The sequence below is a fragment of the Dermacentor albipictus genome, unplaced genomic scaffold (assembly GCF_038994185.2).
Source record: "Dermacentor albipictus isolate Rhodes 1998 colony unplaced genomic scaffold, USDA_Dalb.pri_finalv2 scaffold_23, whole genome shotgun sequence".
NCBI classification, from domain to species: Eukaryota; Metazoa; Arthropoda; class Arachnida; order Ixodida; family Ixodidae; genus Dermacentor; species Dermacentor albipictus.
The window spans coordinates 5,699,528-5,721,664 of NW_027225577.1; positions in this window are offsets into that span (position 1 = coordinate 5,699,528).

Sequence of the window (22,137 nt, forward strand, 5' to 3'; positions counted from 1 at the left end):
CGCTGTTCGGCACGGAGCTTGCGAACAGCGGGTCGGCCGAACACTTCCGTAAAGGTTGTCTTGAAGACTGACCATGTGGGCACGTCACTTTCGTGGTTGTGAAACCACAGTTGGGCAACACCAGCCAGATAAAAGATGACGTGAGTTAACTTGGCGGGATCATCCCACTTGTTGTGTGCGCTCACCCGTTCATACGACGCAAACCAGTCTTCTACGTCTTCGTCGTCTGCACCGCTGAAGACCTTGGGGTCCCGTTGTCGTGGAACGCCGGTGCAGGTAACGGACTGTGGCGTCGGTGCCGTTTGGGAGGAGCTGTCGGTCATGGCGGGTGGTAGCGTTCGTGATCTCAGCTCCAGGGTTTCAAGCGACGGGGTTTGAGTCCCAGCACCTCCACCAATTGAGAAAAGGTTTATTGGCGGCTCCTAATGGAACGGCACAGCAGCCGGGAACGGCGAAGCAGCCCGAAGCATTGTCCAAACGGACGCCAGCAATCAACAGTGCGAGCCGAGACGAGCCGCGCGTTGGCAATGCGGCTGTGCCGCGAGGCGCGTCTTCTTCTTCACACTAGGAAGCTTACCAGCAAGTATGCGACCGGTATGGTCAGCAACATGGCAACAAAGAACGTCACATGCAAAGTGAGCGAGGCTGAGACAACCTCATGGGTGGCGGCAATGGAAAAGAAACCTTCTATGAGTAGCTACCTCAAAGGCAAAAACAAAATCAGGAAATAAACAGTTTATGATAACTCAAAGGGAAGCTCCTTACTTTTTGAAGCGAAATCAGGATATATTGGAACGCGTAGTTATAAAGCGAGGTACCAAGCGAGTACCATATTATAAAGGGACCAAGAAGCATATGCTTGCTGCTGTAAAGGTGGGGAAACGATGGAACATGTTTATAAGAAAGTGGGGATATCTACCCAGCTGCCTATTCAGCCTCCTCTGGCCTCCTAGAAGCCCTGGGGTTCACGAATAGCCGGGGAAAGTAAATATGTCCGCAACAGAGATTAGTAAGAGGTGATTGGAGGTTTGGCGGCAGAAAAGTAGGCAGACCACAAACAACGGAGGCGTGCAAAAACGGAGTTCCCAGTGCCTATTCGAAAAGTTTGATGCTGGGAATTCTTTCTGTTTGTGTGCTTTCTCCGAATATACGTAGGCGATTAGGCAAAATAAGAACAAGAGCTTGATGGCGCAACCCATCACTCCGTTTCTAACGAGACACTCATAGCATCTATCCATTCACCCACTCGGCTAGGACATTCATGTCGCCCGCCCCGTACATAGATAAATTGACCAGAAGATATCATTATCTTTAATATACAACATGTGTTCACTACAGGGAAAGCCCGGAAACGGCTCGCCACACCTCAATGGAATGCAAAGATAATGACCCTGCGACACCCGTCGGGAGTGTCCACCTTCCAGAAGCGCTGGGATTCAAAGAAGATGGAAGGCTTAACTGGTCAGTAGTCGAGATAAGAGATGATTAGAGTACTGGTAGAAGAAAAGCAAGAAACATATTGATATAGCCGGATTCATTGCAAGTGTCGGTAATGTTACGGTGTATTGATAGAGCGTTTAAATACGAAAGTTAAGATCGAGATCAGATAGACAAAAGGCTAGGCAACGATAAATGTAATAAAACCTGAATAAATCAAGCAGTCGGACGGTACCTCCCATGTTTCAAAAAAGATACTAATTATAATCATCATTATTATTATCATCATCATTACATCATCATCCGTGTGGTGGACATTGAAGAATTTAATTGCAATCAGAGTGTACAAAGATACGCAGCTTTATGTCAAGATGGTGAAGTGCTGTGAAGAATGTTTCAAGTAGATTCTTCTGCCTGAACTTTGCTTCCATACTGGACTTACAGGTTCAGTGGCAATCCGCCCGAAACTGCCAAAAACAGAGAGACCTCGCAAGATCAGGTGTATTGCTTGTGCTAAGGGACAGAGTCGGGGAAAATGGTGATGTGTGAAAGTGCTGCTTGCAAGTATGTGTGCTTCAACTTCAAATGTGTGTACCTAAATAAAGCACCTAGAGGAAATTGGTTCTGCTGCCAGTTTAAAGAAAAACGCCAAAAAGCTTATCATGTTCCATGTACAAAGCCGTTCTTTATTCTGCATTGTATTAAGCAATAAACATTTGCTAGAGCTGAATCATTTGCTTTGCCTATCTCTGTAGTCAGCCAAATGAAACAGTGCATTTACTCAAATTGTATAGCGTCGCACAAAGACCGTCTTGTCAAGCACAATGGGTCCATTCTCTTCTGATGCAAGCATCTCCACAGGAAGCGTGTACTTGAGTATTCGGTACTTGAGTATTCGGTACGGTAAAACAACCTCCGCCACATTTTCGTCACTTGCACTTTCCGGCAAGCAGGCACTGCACCCATAGACTGCGCAGTTGACTATAGTGTCAGGAAAAAGTGCAGTTTAAAGAAGCAAGACATGACAAGCATTAATCAGCGGCCCCCGAACATCACAACGTCATATACCGGACCGCTCAAGAGCCATGGCTATGGTAGCCGCATGTAGGCACTCGCTGGCGCCGCCTAGCCGATCGAGCTTAGTGAATACCTCCTATATTGTCAGAGGGAACCTGAATCCGGAGACGGAAGTCTTCAGGCGAGTAAAAATACCTTAGGACGTATACGGCCGACACTCTGAAGTCATGAACTGCTTCTCGCCGATGTCCTTGAAAAGAAAACTAAGCAATCAGTGCACTCTACTTGTATTCACCTACGAAGCTTATGCAATTGGCTGTGACTGAGCAATTGGGGTATCTCCTGTTGTCCAGTGGATACCTTCACACATAGGGATCGCCGAAAATGAAGAGGCTGATCGGCTGGCTTCAGCTGGCGCTCAAAATGGCTGTGACTGCCCAAAAATTTCATGCAAGCTTGATGACGCTCGTTTGCTGATTCGTCGCCACCTAGTCAAGCAGTATCCAGACCAGCGTGTCGCAAATAGAACGTTCTCGCCCCGTGTTCGTGGTCGAGGTTTGCCTTGTCGCGCTAGAGCACAACTACTTAAAGGGACCCTGAAAAGATTTTGGCGATTTTCTATAAACGTACTGAGTCGTTAGAGTAGGTTCTTCTGATCATTAATTGATGCATCTAAGTGCTCTGCGTAAAGCGTGTAATTTATTATAAGGTTTTAAAAATACCCATCGCTGCCGATCGCAGCGCACTGCTCGGCGGAATTTTAAGCCGCCCCTACCCATATGATGCAAATAACCCATATTACGTCACATGGGCGAGCTATCTGATTGGCTGACCAGGGCGCGTGGTCGATAATTTTTCCAACTTTATGGTGAACTAATGATGCTCGTAATAGTTGGAATGTTAGTTACTTTGTTTTTGTAAAAAGAAAATAACTTAAAGAGAATACACAAGAATAGTTTTTTAGTACACTTCAGCACTTCCGGCACACAGCAAGTGCCGTCTGCTTGTGTTACAACGTACTCCATTTTGACGAGAGCTCCGCGGTCAGAGTCGGTCTCAGTCTTTTCGCGAGCACTATGATTCGACCTTGTTGCCTTGTGGACTGCAAACCTAGCGACCTCATGCAAACCGCGAGTCCAGTATTAGGGCAAACGCAAGCGCAAGGGGACAGGGTCTGGCCGCTTGACTGTGCCGGGATGAGCCACGAGATGAGCAGAAGAGCAAATGTGAACGGTCTGCACGGTACAGCCACCTGGTGGCACAGAGCTCAACCATACACAGTAGCAGCAACGATGTGTATTCTTTGCTGCTGGTGTGTATTTTTCGCAGGAGTGTAATCATCAACACGTTGATTTATAAATGTTTAAAATGCTTTACACTTGGTTAGAGCAATATTAGCGCTTTGTTTGACTGGTTAAGCGCTGCGCCAGCAAGTGTCTGGACCGTGCAGACCGATCAGGCTGCTCACGTACGTCTACGCTAAAGTTCCTTCATCAGCTTGAGTTTATGCCTCCAGTCATTTGCCGAAATGACCAGCTTGCCTGTTTTTAGCGGAGTACCGGACACGTTCGGCGCTACGACAGAATGCTCGCAACGCACGCTGCTTCGATAGCTCTCGGTCGACGGCCAAGCGGCAAGCGGAGAGGTCTCGCGCGGGAGGGGGCGTGCTCCTAAACAACCGGAAGTGAGCGATGTGACGTCGCATCGTGACGCTGAACCAGTGAAGGCGGAGCTTAGCGCCGCTCGCTCGGCGAGCGAGTTGAGGAGGAAAAGCATAGCCAGGGAGGAGGGTAACTTCTAATCTCTTGCAGCTCCATTAATACGTAACGCTTCACTTAAATTGTGGTGCGAATGTTCTACTTAAGCTGTACCCTACGCGCCTACAAAATTTGTCCGAACCGTCTCAGGGGCCCTTTAAGCTAAGTGTTGACTGTGTGGACGTGCACGAACGTTTATACCGACATGGACGTGTGGTCAGTCTATCGTGTACGTCGTGCGGTTGCTGCGAGACACTTCAGCACCTGAACTTGTAGTGTCCCACTTTCATTGTGCAGTGCCGTGGAAGTTAGGGAATATCGCAGTTAGGGAATATGGTCTCCTTGGCCTGCGGTGTACGACATTCGGCAAATGTTTGTACCCCAGTGGTTGCGCGTCTCGACGCAATTAGGCTCATCGTGCTCTCCTTACTTTTCTATAAGTAACAAACTTAGGTTCATGTTTGTAGCTTATTTCTGTGTTCGAGTCACAAGACCTCAGGTGCTAGTTCATCGATGTTTCCTCCCCTTCATCCTACCTCACATTTCTATGTTTCCGTCTCCTCCTTTCTGAATACTAGGCAGGCGTTGTGCCCCTTCCGGGGTCAGCTGCCATCCTGCTCGTCGCTTTCACTTTCCTGTCAAGTGTATAAAGTTTCCGAACTAAATAATCTTAATGATGACGATGGTAATAATATTGCTACGGCACAATATGTGCGATCACGAAAGGCCAGCAGTGTGAAGACGACGACGACGATTAGATGCTAGCGCGGGCTGTTGCCTCTTGGCCTAGCGCAGCGTATTTTCCTTGTAAATATATTTGTACATAGCTTTTCGTCTGCGTAATCCTACGTAACATATCTGGTGGAGGTGGACGTTCCCTGTACCTCGTCACGGAGCTTCGCAGTGGACGGTACGTCGAGCCTTCCTTCATGGCTCCCGGCGACGACAACCCGACTCCGCCGGCTCCGACACCTGCTGCCCCTTCGACGACCTACATCACTCTCCCCGCTCCCCGTGATCCAGGCGTATTCTCGGGCCACGATGGGGAAGACGTCGATGACTGGATCAGCCTCTATGAACACGTCAGCCGCAATAACCGGTGGGACCCTACTATTATGCTCGCCAACGTAGTCTTTTACCTCGGTGGCACACCTCGAGTTTGGTATCGCACGCACGAAGATGAGCTCACCAGTTGGGATTCACTTAAGACACAGCTTCGAGGTACTTGTTCGGCAACCCCTACGGTCAAAAACTTGCCGCGCAGAAGGCGCTTTCCGGCCGTGTGCAGACGTCAACAGAGCCCTATGTCACATACATTCAGGACGTCTTGGCTCTGTGCCGCAAAGTTGACACCCACATGACTGAGTCAGACAAGGTTTCCCACATCCTCAAAGGCATTGCCGATGACGCCTTCAACTTGCTCGTTTGCAACAACGTAGCCACGGTGGATGCTGTTATAAAGGAGTGCCGCCGCCTGGAACTCGCCAAAAGCCGACGTATTGACCAGCAGTTTGCCCGTCTGCCCAACACCCCCGCGACATCTTCCTGTGCCGACGCTCCTCGTCCCAACACCACTGCCGATGTTACCAGGATCGTCCGGCGTGAGATCGAGGCCGCCTATCCGGCTGCCTTCGACTCCAGTCCCACCAACACATCTGCAGTCACGGTCTCACTGATCCAGGCAGTTGTCCGCCAGGAGTTTGAAAACATGGGTCTTCACACCATCTGCTCGGCCCATCGCCCTGATACCCGCCCGGCCCATCGCCCTGATACCCGCCCGGCTTCTTCGATTTCGCCCCGTCCCGCATCTTCTTACCCACCACGTTTCCGCAACCCATCTGAGTGGCGCACTGCTGACGACAAGCCTATTTGTTTCCACTGCCATCGAATCGGGCACATTTCTCGGCACTGTCGTAGTCGCTGGAGTTCCCCGATCCGGTCTACTTATACTGCCTACTCTCACCCCTCAGGTGGCCCTTCTCGTCCCTATGCCGCACGCTCCGATAATGCCGCCACTGATTCTCCTGCACCGAACCGCCCCTATTCTCGTTCGCCTTCGCCCCAACGACGACAATCTCGCTCTCCCCAGCCCCGTCGCTCCTATTCGCCGACTCCCTTCGGGCGCCGCTCCCAGCCGGAAAACTAGACGATGCAGCGCCTCGAGGTGACGCTGCATTGCTCCCTACGCCGCCAAATCCTCTACTGACTTTGCCCACTCATCTGAACCTTCTTGACGTGCACGTCGACGGTGTTTCCGTGTCTGCTCTCATAGACACTGGGGCGCATTTGTCCGTAATGAGCGCTGACCTTCGTAACCGGCTCAAGAAAATCATCACGCCCGCCACGACGCCTGTTGTCCGTGTCGCCGATGGCGGAACAGCCCCCGTAATTGGTATGTGTACCGCCCGCGTCTCCTTCGCCGATCGCTCAACCATCGTGCTATTCACAGTCATCGCCCACTGTCCCCACGACATCATCCTCGGCTTAGACTTCCTCTCCGCACATTCTGCTCTCATCGATTGTTCCGCCAGTACTCTCCGCCTTGACCTGCCTGTTCTGGATCCTACTGAACCACACGCCAGTCGCCTCAGTTCCGCCGACTTCGTTCGCTTGCCACCTTCGGCACTGACCTACGTTGACCTAGTGTCATCCCCACCAGTCCCCGACGGTCACTACATCGCGGCTCCTATGCAAGACGTCCTCCTTACACACGGGATCACAGTACCCCATACAGTTTTATCTATTACGGCGAATTGCGTCTGCCTGCCAGTGGTCAACTTTGGCTTGACGACACAAGTGCTGCCACGTGGGATGTCTTTGGCCCAGCTTTGTTCGTTCGAGGATCACTCAGTAGCGTCCATTGCAGTAGACGACACTTCATCCGATACTTCTCTACCATCGCAGTCGACAAATTGTTCCATCGCTGACTTACGGAAAATGATTGCCCCCGACTTGCCCTCCGAGCACGCTCGTGAACTCTACCGCGTTCTGTTTTCCTACCACGATAGTTTTTACTTTAACGATCGTCCTTTAGCCCAAACTACAGCTGTCAAACATCGCATTAATACCGGCGATGCCCCTCCTATTCATCGCCGCCCGTATCGAGTGTCACCAGCTGAGCGTCAAGTTATTCACGCAGAAGTTCGCAAAATGCTTGCCAAGAACATTATTGAACCGTCATGTAGTCCTTGGGCGTCACCGGTTGTGCTCGTAAAAAAGAAGGATGGCTCATGGCGCTTTTGCGTGGATTATCTGCACCTTAACAGGGTTACCAAAAAGGACGTGTACCCCCTACCTCGGATTGATGACGCCCTTGACTGCCTCTACGGTTCTCGCTATTTCTCCTCTATTGACCTTCGCTCCGGCTATTGGCAGATTGCCGTGGACGATCTCGACCGCGAGAAGACTGCCTTTGTGACACCCGACGGTCTTTATCAATTCAAGGTGATGCCGTTCGGCCTATGTAACGCTCCTGCCACTTTTGAACGCATGATGGACTCCCTTCTTCACGGTTTCAAATGGTCCACGTGCTTGTGCTACTTGGACGACGTTATCGTATTCTCCCCAACGTTCGCTACGCACCTCGAGCGCCTCTCAGCAGTCCTGGACGTTTTTCGGCGAGCCGGTCTGCAACTCAACGCATCGAAGTGCCAATTCGGCCGTCGCCAGATTACCGTCCTTGGACATCTCGTTGACGCGAACGGAGTGCAACCGGACCCAGGCAAGATCCATGCTGTTACGCACTTCCCTGTTCCGACGTGTGTCAAGGATGTGCGCAGCTTCATCGGCCTTTGTTCGTACTTCCGCCGTTTCGTGAGGAATTTCGCCGCCATAGCACGACCACTAACCGACCTTTTGAAAAAAGACTCTCCTTTCCAGTGGGGCGATAACGAGACCTCTGCATTCTCTCATCTAATCGACATTCTCACAACGCCTCCCGTTCTGGCCCATTTCGATCCTTCTGCGCCTACCGAAGTCCGTACTGATGCCAGCGGTCACGGAATTGGAGCAGTACTAGCACAACGCCAGCGTGGCCACGACCGTGTTATCGCTTACGCCAGCAGGCTCCTCTCACCCGCGGAGCGCAACTATTCCATCACTGAGCGTGAGTGTCTGGCCCTAGTTTGGGCGGTTGCGAAATTCCGCCCATACTTATATGGCCGATCCTTTTCCGTTGTCACAGACCATCATGCGCTTTGTTGGTTATGCTCATTGAAAGACCCTTCAGGAAGACTTGGTCGCTGGGCCTTACGCCTCCAAGAATATTCGTTCTCTGTCACCTACAAATCTGGTCGACTACACAAGGACGCTGACTGCCTGTCTCGCTACCCCGTAGACGAGCCTGACGACGCCGACAGTAGTACCGCCGATGGCATTTTCTCTGTGTCTGCCTTCGCTAACATCGCCGATGAGCAGTACCGAGACCTATCGCTGCGAGTACTCATCGAGCGTCTGCGCTCTACACCTACCGACGCATCCGTTCGCCGATATGTCCTCCAGGGCGGCATTCTGTACCGACGGAGCTTCCTCCCTGATGGCCCTGATCTTCTTCTTGTCGTGCCAAAACATCTACGACAGGCTGTGCTCTTTGAGATGCATGACGCACCCACTGCAGGACATCTTGGGGTAACCCGCACGTACGACCGCGTCCGCCGCCGCTTCTATTGGCCTGGTCTCGCTCGCTCCGTTCGACGCTATGTTGCTGCCTGTGATCCCTGCCAGCGTCGGAAGACACCCCAGGTGCTACCTGCCGGTCATCTCCAGCCGATCACCGTTCCTGTGGAACCGTTCTTTCGTGTTGGATTAGACCTGCTCGGTCCCTTTCCCACCTCATCCTCTGGGAACAAACCGGTAGCCGTCGCGACTGATTACGCCACCCGATACGCTATCACTCGGGCTCTCCCTACCAGCTGCGCCACTGACGTCGCGGGTTATTATTATTATTAATATTAATAATAGTGAAAGAGGATAACACAGAAAAAGAATAGAAAAAGCTAAGGACCGGGTAATTAACCAACAATAAAATGGAAAATTATAATTCTAACTTCGTAAGAGGTCGTAAAACAAGAGTGCTGATTAGACAGCGGTCAGGTAACTGATATTATAAATTGGGATTTAAAGGAGAAGTTGAGTTTTACAAGTGATATAATGTGAAAAGCGTATGATAGGTGGTATACTAAAGTAATAAAGTTAGTCCCAAGAGAAATGGAACATCGTCAAGGACGGCAGAAGATTGGGTTCAGGGCTGAGATGATACTTGCAGGCAAATTGTGGAGTGTAGACTCCCGAAAGACAGGGGCAATCGGTTATTGGTCGAAGATGCAGTCACACTGCGGTGTGCAAAGTGGTTGGTGATGATGATGAATAGGTGTTCACACACCCGCCTCGGTAGAGCAGTGACTATGACGCTGGGCTGCTGAGCTCGAGGTCGCGGACTCGATCCTAGTTGCAGAATCCACGTTTTGATGTGGACGAAGTGCAAAAAGCACTCGTGTGCTTTTATGTGCGTGAACGCCAAGAAACCACAAGTTGCCAAAATTAATCTAGAAGCCTCCACCCGTGCCGCATAATGATATCATAGTTTCGCACGTAAAGCCTCAGAGGTTATTGTGTGTTCCCACTGGCGTATGATCAAATAATGAGTACAGGCCTCGTTAGGTGCAATAGGTAATAATTGTTGCGCATTGCGTCACTGTAGGCGGCAGGTGATAAAATGCCGCAAATACCTTGAAGTTTGAACTTTGTTTCATCATCAAATATTCTACATTTGTGGGGAGGTCACAGACAAAAAGCTAACTATGGGCTTGGCGAGGCCTGCCACCTCACCAGTTAACGGGCAACAACAAGGAGTAATAAAGTACATTGGGTTAGGACAAAAGGGAGAGCGAAATACAAAAGTCAAACTGCGATAACACAGCAATCACCCCAAATACATCATACTTCACGACATGGTCGCAAACATCGATATTTATTTGCGGTTAACAATAACAAATAAGGCTCCTATGTACACCAAAGCAAGAGAAAAGAAAAGAATTTACAGCTCTGTAAAGCTGTTTTGATTCTGAGTTAGGAGGTGAAGCAGCATTTTGTCACCGTAGTTTCTTCTCCTCCGAGGAACGTTCCACTTCTGGCACAAACGCGTATCACGTGCTTTCCACCAGTAGTCACTTTAAAGAAGTTATATTTACGTATGTCCACTCGGTATCGCCAGATTAACATACTTTATAAAAGTGAGGAAACGAATTTGCGAACTCTGGCCACTTATTATAGCCGACGTACGTTATTAATTGAAGTGTTCGCTAGAACGAACAACGTACAGCACACGACGTATCGCATTCGTCAACCAGCGATAAACACAGCAATAATTCTACACGAAGAAGATAAGCGTGCATTCACGTTCTAAATGGCTGATTAGAGAGTAAATACCAGATCACGCATTAAACAGGAGGTTTTACGTACGAAGGGCCATTTTCTGCATTTCTCTCGCGTTCTTCGAAGGCACCGCTCATTCAGTGTGGTTCTTTTGCAGCGTTAACTCGTGCAAACAAGTATTTCCACTTAGGCATTCATTAGCATTGAAGCAATGTAGCGACATACCACATTGCCACAGGTGCGGTGCGTCACGCGTCAGACGTGCACTTTAGCCGGGTTCCTCTCTCGCGCTTCCTTATGGACATCCTGCGCTGTCTAGCTGCGCCACCGTGCTCATCTGAATACATATTCAGACACGTTTGCATATATGGCATCGGTTTGATTCCGCCCAGCACGAGAAAATTTTAAATATCTTTTTTTTTTGTCGTTGAAGAGCGGTACATACCCAGTGATACAAGTAGGCGTCAAAGTTCATTGAAGAGCGGCATATTCGCATCGGCGAACACCCATTGACCCAAGTTGGTGGTAAAGAGGTTAACTGAACATGCGCACATACTCAGTGGCGCATACGCAGTGATCCAAGTTGGCGCAAGAGAAATTCATTCAACAGTGGCCCATAGCCAGTGTCACATACGCAGCGATACAAGTTGGAGTGAAAGAAGTTAAACATGTCTGACGGTTAGCTTGGAGCTCGATTCTCTCAGCACAGCAGCCCGATGATCTCCAGCCTTCGCGTTACGCCATAGACTACCGTCTCACCAAGTTGGCGAGAAAGAGGTTAAATACGAACAGATGTACTGCAAGCTGGGTGAAGTTCCCAAAGAATGCTAATATCATTAAGCGTCTAACGCTCGAAGTGCCCGCCATGGTCTCATGGCCTCCGGAATGAGCTAGAAGCACTGGCTAGCCGCCAAGAAAAGAGGTTTTATATACTTTGACGTACATAAAACAGTAAAATACGCAGTAAAATTATCGCGTTTGGCAAGCAAACCGTAAGCTTCGTCACCTTTCTTGAAGCTTCGCGGAATAGCTTCTTAATTGTAGCGAAATGTGTGCGACGGAGGTTCGTGTTTTAAAACGAGCTGAAAAGCATGGTATTGACGCTGCAGACGTAAAGTTAGTTAGTCACTAAAGAGCTAACTAATGCAATATTTAGCTAATGATGAATAACGTAATCAACACAAATATTAACATTGTGGAGGATTCTTGAGGTTGCTGCTAAAAATATACCTTGACCATGGTGAAGTAAGAATTATATTCTAACACTTCTTTCTTTTCGCTCTTCGTTCCGAACAACTCTCCGTCCACTGCAACACCAAGACTAACCGGTCGTAACCCTTAGGGGATAAGAAACGAATGAAATCGAGCGCAAGGGAAGCGATGCATTGCATCTCTCCTGGTTCCATTCGAATAGAAGGCTGTGCTTTTTCGAACGAGCTTTCTGCATGTTATCCCGGGCACTTCGCATTAGTGGAGCATTCCCAAAAGCCTGTAGCTGAATTGCATTGTATGCCTGAATTGTACACCCTGCGTGCAACTTAAACTTTTAATGCTTCCCCAGAATATTCCAAGAAACCGCGCCAACACTTCCAAAATCGCCATTCGAAAAGAAATAAAAGTAGGAACACCCGAGTTCTCGCGCATCATTTGAGAGGATATGCATGCGGGAAATCTTGTCGAGAAAATGCCAGCCATTTTTTTTCTCCATACCGACATACCGCTTGCTCATCCTCTGTTTTGGTGCATCACTCCTTTTTTCCGACGCCCCCCGCGAGCTGCCGAGGAACGTACCGCCGAGTCTCGAATCTCCTTCCGACGGAGCCGTTTCTCTCACTTGGTTCTAGAGCCGCGATGCGCTTACGCTGGAGCGCGCTAACGCATTCTTGGGTGTACGGCAGTGCACGGAGGCGCGTTTTCTTCACAACTTTTCGCGCCGAGGGTTTCGGTGATGAAGGAACTGGCACGCTGGCGTCGGAGTGCGGTGGTTCGTCAGTCTTGCCGCGCGTTTAACGGAACGAAAAGGGCGCGCCGAATAACGTCGGTGTAGTTAGGCGCGTGCCCGGGCTTTTCGAGAGCTCCGAAGCACCTCTGCGCGCGCTCCATTAGCGTCGTGTATCACCCTCCCGGCTTCTTGCACGTGTGTCACAGAGGAATGCGTTTTCGCTCTGCAAGACATGCCGGCACCATATTCTTATGTAAGCGCGAGTAAGTCTATGTGGAGCACGTAAGCAATGCATGGCGCTTTTCGAAATCGCAGTGTGCTTTCTCCAGTCAACCGCGCCTTTGCCGAGACAAGAACAAGCTTCTAACTCTCAGGTACACGTGCGCTGGTACCGTGTTTCGGCATACTATATTTTTCTGGATTTGCATTCATTGTGCTATGTGTCGAGAAGTTTTACGTTTCTGACGTAGTTACGAGCGTTATAGATAAATCTCGAAACCTACTTTTTTTGGTTCCTTTCATGCGTTGTGTGTGCTTACCTCGGCATTCTCAGTAAACAAAACCTGGCACCTTATATACCTTTGGTGATTGAAAGAATCGGGTAATGGGTGATGCCTAGGCAAATTTTGCGGTGCGTGCGTTAGTGGCTTCCTTATGTTCGTGTTAACTTATAAGCAGGTTTTAGGTATTATGTACACGAATTCCCAATTGTGGGAATAATTACGTACTTTGCAATAAATTGCGTATCCAAGCGCTCGGGAGTGTTACGAGCGTGTCTTTTTTATATGATTCAACGATTCATGTAGATATCATAATGTTTTGCAGAAAATATTTCACACAAAAAAGCCATAATGTCTTGAAAAATGTGAGTGTTATCGACTTTGGGTGACAGATAAATGTCGATATTCCTAAAATTTCTTAGGTGTTTATGCAACGCGCACGCTGGGCTATGCTTCTGCGCTCTATATTTAGAGCCTGCGGCCCAAAGTACATTGCCTTGGGCGCCACAAAAATGCCTTTCAAATAATCTGTTGCCGCATATCACACCATTATTATTGTGAATTAAGAAGTGTGAAGAACCGCACAGCTGCTCACAACACACTGAATGTTTGGCAGTTCATGAGAAAAACATTTGACTCATTGCTACAACCGCCATTAATGTTTTTTTCATAGTAAAATTTTAACTTACTTTTTTTTTAATCTGACCAGAAAAGGTTAAGTCGCTTTCTGTTATTTGTTCCGCGCATTGAGCTGACGTATATAGCTTATAAAGGCAGAGACAAGTTTCTACAGTACGCAAAAATAAGAATGATAAAAGAGGAATCCTAGGTTCAATAATGGGGCGCGTCAATGTGAGACGGCCTACTTGAAGAGGAAAGTTGAAAATTCGAAACTTTGTTAGAGAAACAAAGTTACAAATGCATTAAGAAGAACGGTGCTATGCATTTATATGTGCTGCCAAGCAACTCCCGCATTCAATAAAGAATGCCCCTCTCTGGGCGAACTTCTGCCAAGAATACACAAAAGAGACTCAGCTCTAATGAGAATGATATTATTCCTGCCAATGGAAATAGAATATAATTCTGCAATTGCATATCCTAAAGATGTTAGGCGCCCCGAAAGTCACCTTTCTGCCCCTTTCTGCTTAATCATTTCTCAAATCCTATGGTCTAATTGCAACTCAGGTAATTTGAGAGTATTCATTGAGTTCCCAACAGCAGTGAGTATCAACTCTTTGCTTTCTCTCTTTATCTTAAAATTTTACAGCGGCGCTGTTAGCCTATGCTTGGTTGGGATTTTTTGTGTCCGCGTGCGAGATGACGTCACGTTATCACGCAACGTAAAGTTTTACGTGATGATATCATCACGCCACTTTTGGTTTGCCGGCATCATCGCGCTACGTTTGATGTTGTGACGTAATCAAGTTTCGCGATCCTGGGCTGAACCCGGAGACAATGCAAAGAAGCGAGATTAGAACTTGAGACTGACTCCAACCAAATAACTGAATTTTATTAGCCCGACGTTTCGGAGCCCATTCGGCTCCTTCTTCAGGGGAGCCGAATGGGCTCCGAAACGTCGGGCTAATAAAATTCAGTTATTTGGTTGGAGTCAGTCTCAAGTTCTAATCAATTTCCAAACCAGACAGGCAATTCTGTCGAAATGTTTAGCTTCAAAGAAGCGAGATGTGCGCAGTCAGTCGCACAGCGTGTGCAGCGACTGTAATAGACATTATGGCAGACACTGTCCGAGAAGTTACAGTGGCGTTTCACTTTGCGAACGCGGGTCTCGCGCAAGCGTACGGACGCCGCGAGGACGCACAGCGAGCACCACGGCGTCGAAGCAACAACGAAAAGGGCGTCAACGCGGTCGCGCACGCTACACTGATCTCGACGGTGCAACGATGCAACTCCTGGCGTGCCAGCTGGCGTGACGTACGTTACGTGCGTAACGTCGGCAACAGCTTCGCTGTACATCCATCTTCCCAGGGTGGACTGGAGGCACATTTCCCCACCCATTTCCCCTCTCCCCCAGGGCAGGTTAACCAAGCGGGCTCACTCCTTGCTGACCTCACTGAACTCCAGAAGAACTTAAGTTTGGCCTAGTTGGTGTTTACTGCATATCGTATTAACCGCTAATAAAGGCGAGTACAGGTGAAGAGAACACATAACGCCCACGCGGGTGGTCGAGATCACTGAATTTTATTCATTCCTTCCGTTCTTCGGATTTTCACATCTAGGGCTGCATCTGGGTTTCGACAACGCAGTAGTGAGTGGCATCATTTTATTTCTTACCAGTTTAGGTTTATATTATATTAAATTTAAGCAGACGAGCACTGATTTAAATTATTTCCTTTTCGCTTTCGACCAGTATCTTAGTTGGGCTACCACGAACGTAAATCGAAACTTCAGCCTTGTGCTGGTAAATTAACCACTGAAGCCGCTCAACTAAACGCTAGTTCTGGCAAGCTAAGCACACCTCTCACTGCCTTAAAGTCTCTAAGCCCGGAGCTCCCAGTTTGCTAAGGAGGGCATTTTGTCTTTCCTTACGACGGCGCACTTCTCTACTTTACGATACTGACGAAAAGGCGCACCGATAAGGCTCTACAAAAGCGCAAGCAATCCACTGCTAAATATAGAAACGATCTTGTGAGAAGGAAGAGTGAAAGCCCAGTTTGGGAAAGGCAGTGCCAGCACTCGCTCCTGTCCGCTCTTGCCGCAGTTTGTCTCGTTTATCGCCAGTGCCAGCCACCGCAAAGCAGGCTAAGACTACCGCATGGTAACGTTGTGGCAAGTCAGAGCCCTGCCTTTCTGCTTCATCACGGCTTCTTGGTTAGCTCGAAGAAAGTAAGAACTGCGAGAGAAGCGCGTCGTTTTGGGGAGTCCTAAGTGGCGACCTTCCTTCTCTTCCTCGCTTCTTTTGTTGTTCTCGCGTGGCATATACCCTCCGTGGCACAGCGTCCCTATTTGTCTCGGTGCGAAGCAGAGTGCCGGTGTATAGATGGGGAAAAGAAAGCAGGAAGCTTTCATCGCCAGAGTGCTAAGCCCGTAACGGAGAAAAATCGTCCTTCCACGCTGCTCGTGCCGGTGGCATTATGTGGCGCGAAGCTTCGCGAAAATGGTGCGAAACGGTAACTTTCGGGACTCTATCGAAAGATGGTTTGAAGCATGCATTGAATACCAGCGGAATGCTGTCTATGTGTGTGTGTCCATGGCACTCATTCATGCATCCGGATTTGTGCCACACAAGTGCCGCTGTATTCGTGAACACTGCCCGCGTATGAATGTGCCACGATAGCCACCAAGTCCTTGTGTTCGGCCCTTGCATTCGGCTCTTGTGGTGCGTGCACCTCGCGACTGATTCTCGGTCATGGTGTCCCCCGCGTCTTTGACAAGCATTAAGTGCAGCAGACGCTTGACCTTGGGAACAATACGATGAAGACACACACACACGCACGAGTATATATATGAGTATATATACAAGATTACGCATGATTATATATATATATATATATATATATATATATATATATATATATATATATATATATATATATATATAGTTTAGAGAAGGGCAGGTACAAGTAGAACAGCACAAACGAACATTTAATTTCAACGTTACCGCCGGGGTCCGTCCTTCGCCAAATGAAGGGCGCTCGGCCTTCATTTATTGAATTCATTCAAAAACTACAAATTATTTCACCTATCGCGTCCTTTGTGTCATTGTTTGTTGGCTTCTTATGATTTGACTAATAAATATTCGGCCCCATGGTTTGCTTTATTCTCGTATATACGTGTACTTAGTGCCAACTCTCTCTCTCTCTCTCTCTCTCTCTGGTACGCAATATGGCGAAAACGCAGTTCAGAAGTCACTACCACGTCTACGTTGTAAACAATAGGAGTACAAGTATCTGCCTTTTCACATATATAGCAGATGTAGATTGTGTCTTTGCTTCCACATCGAAGCAGTTGCACTGTTGCCATTCTCTTCAAAAGCACGTGTATAATTTGCAGGGTGTTCCAGGCAACATCGGTCAGACTATTTAATTAAAGGGGCTACAAGATGTGAGAATGGGACAAGCGGTGTTTTGTTAGTAGTCGCCTTGCGTAAACTGGAGAATCTTTAGAGCGTAGCTCTTAGGCGCCCGTTCTTGCGGCGAACGTCGGCGGTGGCGGCGGCGTAACCGAGCGAACGCGGAGAGGCAGATGGAAGACGCGAACCGGGAACTGCGGAGACCAATGAAAGCGGCCCCTTCTGTGACGTGCAAACGGGAAACTGCTGTCATGCGGACCCATCCGACCGCTTGTTTCTTACTGTCGTCTGCTAGCGTCAGCTCTCACTCGCGCTTGTTTGGTTTGCTTGGTTTGGGTATCATTCGCGTTTGGTACGATTGTCATGGTTTGCGACTTTTGTAATCTCATTGTGTGCGCGACGAGAATTGTGTAGTAATTTGTAGAAGCCACGCGGCCACCAGCGATTACACTGGAACCTTCGACGAGGCAAGTATAAAAGCCGACGCGCTTGACCCCCAGATCCGCTTTCGTACGATCGCCGACTCTGCTCGCCGCTAGCGCTGTGCTTGAGTGTTACTTGTTGGGCTGGGCACAAGTTCGCCCAATAGAGAGTTAAATTTGTAACTCGCAGTTTCGACGCTTCGTCGTTCGTCACTGCCGCTTCCCACGTGACAATATAATCATAATACAAAATAATTACAGCCAGTTCTTTCTCAAGAATGGGTGGCGCAACCGGTGGAAGTGTTTCGTCTGCCGCAGCTACTAAACTAGCTGCCCGAGCAGTGGCTTAGCGCAGCCGCAGAGAGGACCGTGTCGTTCAGCATCAAATTCTTTGCCACAAGTATCGAGAATTCCAAACACCTAACAGCAGCGCTCAAATTTTATATTAGTGAGTATCGTAATCGCCGGTAAATGTTTTGTTAATAATTGATTAGCTAAGTGGTAAAGTTCGTTTACAAAAGGTAATAAATAGGTGTATAACTAAGTAAGCTGAAATGTCAAATTATACATGTCATTCGAAACGATCACATCAGTTTTCAGCTCGCTATTTTTTCACTACTTATTTTTTTTTTTGAGCGTTTGAAAGTTGTGGCGCAAAACACAGTTCGGATGGAACCCAAAGTGCGCGTGGGCTCACGCTCCTCCCGCGCGCAACGCTAGCGCATTCAAAGTAGGTCGCGAAGAACTAACACTACTCGATGACTGGCTTGACGGTATTTTCTTTGTTGTTGTTGTTGTCGTTGTTGTTGTTGTTGTTGTTATTGTTTTGCTTCGGTCCCCATTCCTACTCCTTATTGCTGCCATATGAGCCGATGCGCCCTGTTATGGCTACAGCGTCACGAGGCTGCTTATCCTAGCCACGGCCAACAAGTAAACTATACTTTTGTTACAGTTGCATATGGTCAGCCATTAATTAGAGTTAGTTGCGTGAATCTCCTTTCGGATGTACTGATGTCACACATGCGAAGCACGTGGGCGCGCGCTAACTTGTAATCGTTGTTCGCACTTTGTGGCACAGCACCGAGACACAGAAAGAAGCGCTAGGAAAAAAAAATGTTGCGAACTGGAGACTGCTGGATGCTTTACTGTTTAATGCGATACATAATTTGACGTGCGAGCTGTTCGCAAAAATAGAAGTATCTAATAAGTCAAAATAAATTTTCGCTCCTTAAATAGTTAATGACCACAAACAAGTTTATCCATGTTAACGCGAGACGACCGCTATCGAAACATTGTTCTTCCCGTCCTCGTATATGGGAGCCTCTTTTCTTAAATAGCTTATGAACGCATTAGCTAAGACACTATTAGTGATAAGCAACACCAAAGCTGTGCGAACTTATGTTCGGGTACTAGTTTTCTTATGCTATATAGTTATTATTAGGAGTATGTGAATGACTGTTTTTGAGACCAAATTGAATACGAATCAAACAGTGCGAGGAGCTAATTGAATCGAATCTCACATGTTTCTTTAATGCTGCGCGAATAAAGTACCAAAAGCCAATTTTCAAATCTTGGTGGGATGCACAGCATTAGATAGTTTGTGGCATTACACTGCACATTATCAAGCATACTTAGGAAGCATTAGGAATAATCAGCTCATCCGTGATCATATACGTGATCGTGCGTTATTACGTAAAGTTTAGAACAGCAGCCTTAATTCTTGGCCAATCAAGTGCATGCCTTCCGAAGAGAACGTTCAAGTGCACACATTCATGACCAAATCAGCAATGCGTGGTGCCGTATGCTGCTATAGTTCAGCGGAAAAAATGCACTTTTTCTCTAGTTGTGGAAGTGAACCGCATTGTTGCGGACTAAACGCGAAGACGTAGAGAACTGATAGCGAAAAAGAAGGAGGAAGTAAAGCTGGTGGCTATGGCGTGAGGGTAACGTGGAAGATGTAGCGTCGTTTAGTGTTGTTTTAACCTACAGCGGTCTCGCCATTACAGTATTCGCATTTCATTCGATAGGAAAACACAAGTGCTACATGTATAAATAATACCAAACAAAAGCGATTGTCGAATGGGGTTTATAAACAGTAATTTATATCAAGTGATCCTGTTTAACAGGAAATGTCTGGCTATCTCAGACACGCAGCGCGAAATCCACTGTTGCGTCCTCGGTGGACGTGATAAAAGTTATCGCAATTTCGCTTCAATTTCATCTTTGATCGTCTACCATGGACAAGGTGAAAGTACTCGGAAACTATTCGGAAATTTTCAGGCATATTATTAATGACTATTCAAATCAAGGACCTGATAAGTGCATGAATATCAGATTCGCCTTACCGAGTCAAATTGAACTATATTTGATTTGTTATTAAAAGGTTCCGAATATTTGCGTTCGCCTAGTTCTCATCAAATTTAAGTTCGCTGTTGACTGGCGCAGGTTCGCTGAAAAAGCGTTTTTTTTCTAAACTGCTTAGTGTCCGCCTTTCTGACATCTCTCTCTCTCTCTCTGTCTCTCTCTCTATCTCTCTCTCTCGATGCTATAGTAGTGAAATGCGCGGTTGTATTGTTCCAATGCTCACTCTGGGGGCGTTTGATTGTTGTTCTGTATAGAGTCAATGTTATTCCGCTCAGTCCTAAGCCAAAAAATTATGATGCTATTGATTGGTGTGCAATATTTGAGAATTTGGTTTGCGCCAGGCAGTCATGCTTTTTTTACAGCAATGTCGAGCGGAACTTGTTGGCATATCTATGAGAGGGAAAAATCTTCCTACAGCCGTTCGCGCTAACGAATGCTGTTGTACCCAAACATATTAGACAATATCCTTTATCCTATCGCTGGGTTAAAAAAATTAAAACTTGTCACCTAGGTTCGAGCTTGCAGTCAGGCGACAGGAACGAAACACAATACGTAAGTAAACGGGTGGCTTGTTATAGTGTCGCCATTGATGTTCTGTCAATTCGTGCTGTTTTGAAGGTACAGTGCGACGTCGCTAACGAAGTAAAGCTTCGGTCCCCAAGCTTAAGTACTAAAATACACTTGGTATTTTTGGTGTGCCATAGTTTGAAAGCGTTCCATGGCCGTAATGACCATTCCTCCAAAAGATACAGATCCTAAGTGTTGTTTTCGAATAGAAAAGGGAGAGAAAATTGTGACCCGACGCCACTAATAAATCACAGCCGAGAGTCTACTGTAAGCAATAATAGATTGGCGAAATGTCAATATAGTAGCTGCACAGCAGAAGTGAAATACATAGACGAAGGATCAGAATGTCTCACGTCTAGGATAACAACAGAGTCACTGGATGTTTGGAACAACGCTGACCTCGATCGAAAGATAACAATGTAAGCCTCAACTGTCGAACAGCTCGCTAAGAGGCAAGTGGCACAAAGCTTCAGGGGCCATAGCTTGGGCCCCTAGAAGTGTGTGTATCGCGAAATCCTGGCGTCCCAAAACCCTGCCACATCGCTTCTTGCTTTCAAAAGCTGTGGAAGTAATTGCCCCTTCTCTAATCCCAGAACACCAAGCGCCTTACAGTAGCCATGCTATTTTTACAGCTCTTATTAACCATTGTTTTTCTCCAAAGTTCATTCGGACAAACCTAAAATCAAAAGGTGAAGGAATAAGACAAGAAGGAGCGCTTGTTCTTCAACGACTCATGCTATTGTGTCTGATCGCACCGTGCTGTTATCATTCTGTAGATGTGCCACCCGCCATACTCCCGTCAGTAGATAACAAAGAGTGAAACTATAGGACTCGACTAAGTTATCGGAGGGGAACCTTGCATCATCTACTATTACTTTTGCTAATGTTCCTCAACTTTCACATGCAAGTTCATTATCTTTCCTAATCTGCTCGTAAGCACGTCGCCAGAAGGCAGTGTCGGAGGGCACAAGTGTTACAGCCTCAGATCTTTTACAGCTATGTCGCATTTGAACAGGAGGCAGGCCGTCGCCTAGAGACAGCTCCAGACGAACACTTTCCCTAACCCATCCCATCTGAAACGTATCTTACCAGATAAGCATCAGGACGACACGTGCAAATTGTGCCAGGAAGGGTCAACAACACTCAAACACATACTGTGGGAGTGCAATGTATTTATAGGAAGCATGGCAGTTGCTTCAGAGACCCTGTTGTCGAGGTGGGCCGTCGCTTTGTGCAGCTCAGACCTCGGCATCCAGATGAGGGCAGTCCAGCCAGCCCGTGAGGCGGCGTTGAGACAGGGCCTTGACGTTCCCCCGTGGGAGAACTGAGGCCGGGTTGCGTTAAACCCTGCTGGAAGTACAATAAAGTTGTATCCATCCGTCCATCCATGATTCATTCATGACACATTTGAAAGACCCAAGAAATTACAGCTATTATTGCGCAATAGAGTCTTCCCCTGTGAAGTAGTTGTTGAATGTGATAGGAATTACGATCCTCCCGCTCAACGTGAACTTCATATATGACACTTTTTGAAAGCACATCTTGTGATTGCAAGTATATTTATAGAAAAATCTTGAAATTTCCAGGAAGCATGCATCTATCGTAATAAAAGTCATGTGCGAGGTTAACGCCTGCAAATGTGGGAGAGAGAGAGAAAACAAGGGTAGGAAAGGCAGGGAGGTCAATTAGAACAGCATCCGGTTTGCTACCCTACACTGGGTGTGGGGGA